Source organism: Vidua macroura, chromosome Z (genome assembly GCF_024509145.1).
Source record: "Vidua macroura isolate BioBank_ID:100142 chromosome Z, ASM2450914v1, whole genome shotgun sequence".
NCBI lineage: Eukaryota > Metazoa > Chordata > Aves > Passeriformes > Viduidae > Vidua > Vidua macroura.
In genome coordinates this window covers 80,454,660-80,462,111 of record NC_071611.1, presented here as the reverse complement: position 1 = coordinate 80,462,111, position 7,452 = coordinate 80,454,660, and positions in this window count along the sequence as shown.

The window sequence follows — 7,452 nt, the reverse complement described above, 5'->3', positions numbered from 1 at the left end:
TAATTAAATGAAATTTATCCTAGCTGCCAGTGTGTGGATTCTTTCTGATGGGGAAGGGGCAGGTATCTGCTGACTCCCCTAGAGTGCCACCCTCACTGCACCCCTGTGTTTTGAGGTCTTTCTTTGATTTTCCCCTTTCATCACATATATTAAGTCATTTGTTATTTAACTTTCCCTCCTTGCCTTCTTCTTCCCTCCCTTCCCCTTATCTTCTCTTTCATCCCTTTCCCACACTTCATTTCATGCAATCTGTCCTCTTCTCCCATCAGTTCCCTAGCTAGGAAAATGGTCTTTTAAGCCCTTTTACAGCCAGATGCTTTGTGTATCAAGAAATGCAATCAAACAGAACTTGCCTCAGCCCTGCTGCTAAAATACCAGAAATTTCCTGCACAGAAAACTAGGGCAGAAAGCAGAATGAACATTTCTCTTTAGGTACTGCTTTGCTGTTTGGCCTTTTTTTAAATCCTATTGGTCCTTATATTTCTGTGACTAATGTTACCAATACTCTGCAAAAATTTCATTGTCTTTGAAAGAGAAGAATAAATTGATTCTTTCCTGATTGATGCACAAATTTAAAAAGTGGCAAGTTTTCTAGCTATAGTAAAATATTTAATTGTACATTTATTCCTTTGTTTTTTTCTTAATTTTTGTAGATTTCTTACTGTCCCACACCAATATAATGAATTTTCTGCTCTGTATATATATGTAGGCCATGGAAGAGGTATCATTCTAGACATGTAAGCTATTCATGCAATTTATGAAGAAAAAAATTAGTATCAGTGTCTCCAAGTTTGAATTTGTACCTTCTCATGTGACTTTTACTGAATATGTTCCATAGCTTCTGGTGGAATAAATGCTCAGATGCTGCCTGAGGAAACAAATCCCAGATCACCCCAGAGCTCCTCCACTGATGGAGGAAAACATGGGAACCATTGACAAGTGGCAGACCTTGTTATAGAAGTTTCAAGTTTAACACAGTAAAAATAAAAGAAAAAAAAAAAAAAAAAAAAAAAGAAAATGAAAAATATATAGCAGTGCCTAGTGGTATCTCATACACAGGCATACAACATTGTAAAATTTATGACTTGAATATATTTACACTTTAGACAGTAAAATTTATTTTTAGTAATATTTATTTTCATGCTTCCTCCAGTCCTACCTCTCTCAACTGTATGAAAATCACACAAGACCATCTGAATAACTAAACCAGGAGAGCTTAATATGTCAATGTTTTCATAGAAATAATGTATTTATTTTTTTTATGGTTGACCTTTCACTGTTGAAAGCACAAAGCTTTCAAACAGTTTTAATTTATCTTTCTGTTCACACAGTTTTCATGAATGAAATTCAAAATGGACCAAATAATTGCCTAACCTGTCTGCCAGAGATACAAATTCTCTTTAAAAGAAACATGAAAATGGGATGGTTGAGGGCAGGGAGGAGTACAGGGAAAGAGATGTGGAAAGACAGTGGATTTTGTGTGGAATGATATCCAGTTTCTGCATTTCCATAGCAGTTCAGTAGCTGCCCCAGAGCTTTGGGACCTGCTAATTTTCTGGATGTCCAGGACAACACTGCATTTCCTGTATTCAAAAACATCCTCGACGCTCATGGTCCCATCTTTTTGATCTGATTTCCACAAGACTAAAACATAAGCCTCCAGGCTGGGAAAGGCAGAAAGTCAGGATAAAACATACAGATCCTGATTTTGATTTATTTTTCAACCTAAAGTAATGCTGTCAGTGGTATGGGAATGGAGAGGGAAAACTCATCTGGTAGAAGCCTCCAAAAGTTTAATTTGAATTTGTAAAGATCCCCTCCAGTCTGCCACCAGATTTAATCAAAGACTTAAAATTTGGCTTTCCACAGGGCGGAACCTTCATCTCTATGACCTCTTTCCCACGTGTGTTCTGTTGAACTCCATGGTTTGAACTCCAGGCAAGAAGTGACAGCACATGAAATTTATTTAACAAGTTGGACTTTCTGAATGAATTGACTTTTTGAGGAAGCACCTGAAATTTGTATTCCCGTGTGAAATAAAATTGCAGTACTTCGAATTCCTCCACTGGCAAGATTTCTAATACGCCACTTTGGAATTTTGTGATAGGAAGTAATTAATTCTTTTTTCCGTTATATAAGTGCTGCTCCTCCAGGCTTCTAGAAAATACGTCTCTTATTTTTAAAAATTACCTTTAAAAGGTGCATTTGCTGTTAAGTACAGTCATTACACGGAATGTGCCAGAAAACAACAAAGCTGTGTGATTGATATTCAGAGGTTTCTTCTGTTGGATGGCAAATACACAGCCCATGAGCTGTGGGTTTTTTTTCACTCTTGTTACTCATGGCATAGTCAACACCCCAGTGATGCAAAGCTTTCAGGGCTACCAAAAGGAGGGGTAAAATTCAATTACCATGCCTGGCATCCTCGGTCATAATCAAAACTGGGAGCACCTAATTCTGTGAGAGAAACTGCAAAAGGCACCACACTGGGCTTCCTTTAGGTGTAGGGTTAATCAGGAGCAGCTGCAGTGACCAGCAGGTACTTTAAGCCTTTTTTTCCTGGGGATTTAGACTTGAACGAGGTGGTAGCTCGGCGCTTTGGGGAGAAACATAGTTTATTTCAGTGTACACTAAAAATCTGTGAGAACTTCACCCCAGGTGGAGAGTATTCACCTCAATAATGGGCAGCAGGAAGGATTGTGTTGATATTTGTTTCTTTTTCCATTGGGGATTTTTGTTGGGGGAAGAAGTGCCTACAAAATTTATTATTTTTTATTAAAGACCAGCCGCGTCGGGGACGAGTCTGCAAGCAGAACAGAAGTTTCTGGAGGCATTTTAAATCTTGAATCTTTTTCTTTCTTATATAAGAAACTTATTATTTAATATCCCTGAGCAACAAGGCTACAGATTTTACTTCTTATATGAAGAGATGCTTAGTTCAGTTTTATAAAATTAAAATAAAAAACCCATAAAAGGCATAAAATGTATGCAATAATACATCTGGAGCTTAAGTTGGCTTGTTCCATCTTATGTTTCATCAACAACAGCAAACCAGAAACTTGATGGCCACTTTCAAGACTAATAATTTATTAAGTATAAGAGGTAATGGTGCATATATTGCCAGGAGGAAAGATAGGTACAGAAAACTTCAGACATGGACATATGGGCTTCTAAGTAGGTTTTTTATGGGAATAATAATGCTCTAGAGCTGTTTTTTTTTTTTTTTTTTTAATCTCTATGGAAGAGCTTTAAGAAAAAAGAGATGAAGCAGTGTTTCTTTATCAATATATTCCAATTGCTGTGTGCTGTATTCTGAAGTGAGCATGGAGGTTGAATCAAATACCAAGTGAAACTGGTTTTGTGACCAGCTGAGACCTCATGCAACAATAAAAAAAATCAGAGTAAGGGTTTTAAGCCAGTACAAATTAACAAATACAATTTAGGGTAAACACTAAACTTCAGTGTATCTGGATTTTCTCCTTTAATTCTCTTGGAATTTGGATTGCTGGGTTAGGAGTGTGTGTCCGTGTTTGTGTGTACAAAGGAAGATGTACTTGAAGCAAGAAATTACCAGAAAATAGCTTAAATGAGTTGCTGTGTTATGTTATGGAAGGCTGATGTGATAAAAAGAAGTCTTTTAGGTCTCTTACAAGCCAAACCATTCCATGGCTCCATGATAGAGACAAGAAAAAGATAAAAACAGACATGAAGAAAGACAATCTGCCAGGAAAATGATAAAAGACTTAGACAAAGTAATTTTCCTCTCTCTCCTCAGTTTCATTTCCTATGGGACATTTTACTCCATGTTTATTTCTCAATATGGAGCTACATTTCTGCCATAAAAAACACATGCCCTGGCAGTGTGTCACAAAAGGAATATCTGAAAGGTTAATGACTGCTTTCATTTGAGCAGAGCAAATGAACACTCAGAGATTTAAAGGCCCAGAGAACCAAATGAAACCAAACCAGACCAAAACAAAAGGGAGAAAAAAAAAAAAAAAAACCACAGACAAACAAACAAAAAACCCAAAGCAAACAAACAAAAACAAACACCAACACACATGGACAAAAAAAAAAAGGAAAACAAAACAAAACAAACCAAACAAACAAAAAAAAAACCAAAAAAAAACCAAAAAAAAAAAAAAAAAAACCAACACACAAAAAAAAAAAAAAAAAAAAAAAAAAAAAAAAAACAAACAAAAAAGTGATGCTTGTCCCTGGTGCTCTTTCTTCAGCTTTAAGGGAGGACTCTTTAAAGGAATAATTTTTGACAAGCAATATTTCAATAGAAGCAATATGGGGGTGATAGTTGCCCCCCATATTTTATGGGGAAAAGAAGTAGCCCCCTAAACTAAACTAGCTAATCTGTGTCACTGTTTTGCAAAGGAAAGGATGTAGGTTTAAATTTCTGGGTTCTTACACTTCCTTATTTCTGTTTTGCTACTTATCATGGTCTGGGGTGAGGCAATCTCTGCAGATCCTATCACTTTTTGGCTTTTTAGTAGGCTGGGATTTATTGAGATGAAAGTGACTGGGTGAGATGTACTTTCTGTTGAATTTCAAGTGAGATATATGTGTATATATATTTTTTTTTTCTCTGACCTTCAGAATATGACACCCTTCAATGTTGTATAACATGATTGCCTGTATTTTTCAAGATGCTATGAGGAGAAATAAGGAGTTTTGCCACCTTTTAAAATATGTCCTTTGTTAGAGAAAATTCTACACCAGCTATTAAGAAAGAAGGCTAAAATTACTTTAGAAAAAAAATATAATTCCTCTATAAAGTTGCTATAAAAATGAGGACAAATTAGATACTTTCCTGTTCATAGATTCAGAAATAATTAAAGAAATTAGTGGACGAAAAAAAAGTGGTTCTTTGTGTGCAGCCCCAGAAAAATTCTGGGGAGGACCACTTAATTTTTCATATTTAATTAAATAAGAATGATATGTCATCTTTTTTCCTTATTTTCATCCCACTATTCAAGGAAACTGTTGATTCATATATGGTTCTGAGCTGATTGAGAACACAAAAATGTTTCATGTGTAAATTTACATCTGCAAAAACACACCAGAGGACATTCACAGTGGAAACATCCAATTTGTTTTACAAGGAAATTATATCTCCCTGCTGAAAGATGAATGTGTTACATGGTTTTAAGCAGACACACATATGAAGACATACACGCTGTAATCGTTCACATATATAAATTAAACACATAAGTGCATTAGCCACCGTTTTCAAAAAATGCTTTGCAAAAATACAATTTACATTTTTAATAAGAAAAAGAAATCTTAACTCAAAAGGGCTGTCATTTCCCTCTGGCAGAAAGGCAGGACCAAGAGCTGGAATCCAGGGTTTGCAGTTCTCAGACCACAGCTCGATCCATCAGACTCTCTTGTCTCAAAACACCACTCAGAACCACTTCATTAAAGCCAATATTATTTTGTGCACTTCAGAGGTGCAGTTTCGGTGGTTTCACAATGATGTAAGCAAAAGCACTTTTAGATTAAAATGTTTACGCTCTGTTCATTTGCATATAGGTCAATCTATTGAATAATGCATATTCTCTTCTACTTATTATCAGGAGTCTACCTAGAGTCTCCCCCTGGCTAAATTAAGCAAATCTTGAAAGCCCACAGAAAGAAGAGAACAGACAGCTGCTTTAAAACTCCTTTTCCCCAAGAATTTTTTTTGCTGACAAGTAAAAATGAATGTGTTAAGTGCCTAAAAGTGTCTCCTGTCAAAAATAAACTGCTTTGCATTCCAGTATAGATTTTTCTGAAATCTGTTATGTGATTCTAATTTACGTAGTTTTGTAGCGGGGATGTGAAATAATTTCACATGCTTACTCACACATTATTTATTGACCATTTCAAATAAGCACTGTCAGAATAAAGTTTTGCAAAAGTATTTTGGAAGTGAACAATCTATGTATAAATATAAAAGGAAAGCATACAGATATAAGTAAACACATATATAAAACTGCAAAACCTCTCCTGAATTATGTATTGGATTGAAGTGACTTCAGTGAAGCCTTCTACTGAAGGTCTCTGCTGGCATAAAAATTAATGTAAGGCTGAAGTCTAAAATAAATAACATCTTGGCTGGCTTAGTCGTGCTGTCTGCCTGCAGATGTCAGAAGTCTGACCTGAAGAGTACGGCTTGTAAGTTAAAGAAAAAACAAATATTCAATGAGAAGAACCTCTGTAATTAATATGAGCTTACATATATATATATATATTTATTTATTTATTTATTTATTTATTTATTTATTTATTTTCCCCCACAAACCCCAATTTTCTTTCTGGGTGTTCCCACAATGGTGATCATTTACTGAGACACAACAGGGGACACACCATCCCTTTTGGCTACAGGTCAGAAAATCATTTCCAGCTTTCCCACCACGCCTCAAGCTCCCTTACAGGACACCACATGGTTTGTATTTCTAATCAAAAGCTAAGCAGGATATCCTTATCAGCTTTTCAGCGGCAGCGGGAGCAGCGCTGCCCATAAAATCAAGGGCAGCGAGTTGCAGGGCAGCAGGAGGAAGAAGTTGTGTGCGTGGAGGGGCAGAGCCCTGGAACAGCTGCCCAGGGAGGGCCTGGAGTGTCCCTGTGTGGAGCCATGCCAGCCCCAGCTGGACACGTTCCTGTGCCGCTGCTCCAGAGGAACCTTCCAGCCTCAGCTGTTCTGTCATTCTATGCACTAAAATTCAGATCTACTGTCCATCAGATTGCATCAATAATACTTTTTCTCCATAGCGAGTCACCTGATTTTTTCTAGAAACTGTATTTAAGACACAGAAATTATTTTATTATTGTGGACATGAAACCACCAGGGCAGTTTTGATTATTTTATTTTTTAATTGATTGAAGGGGTTTCTTGGTGTGGTGGGTTTTTTTTTTTTTTTTTTTGGGGGTCGGGTTTTTTTTGAGGCGTTGTTGGTGTGTGCGTGTATTGCATTTCTGCTTACACTCAAATTACCTGTTTCCTGTTACCATGTATAATAACATGTGATGCCTCTCAAACCTGATACATTTGTAATATTGAGCTTTGGATACTACAGGGAGCATCTTCACCCTCACAGTGAAGGTGGTGAGAACATTGTGCAGGTGCCCAGAGCAGCTGGGGCTGCCCCTGGATCCCTGGCAGTGCCCAAGGCCAGGTTGGACATTGGGGCTTGGAACAGCCTGGGACAGTGGGAGGTGTCCCTGCCATGGCTGGGGTGCCATTGGATGGGCTTTAAGATCCCTCCCAAACCAAGCCATTCTGGGATTATTTGGTTCTACGATTTTATGTTATTGAAAAAACTTTATGCTAGCGATTTCCCTAAAAGCACAGGTGTTAGAAATATTAAACAATAGGATACTGGTGTCATCCAATCAAGGTGCAAAATCCATTCTGTCTTGGAGAAAGATGGAGAAAAGAAAGGTGGAAATGCAAATATG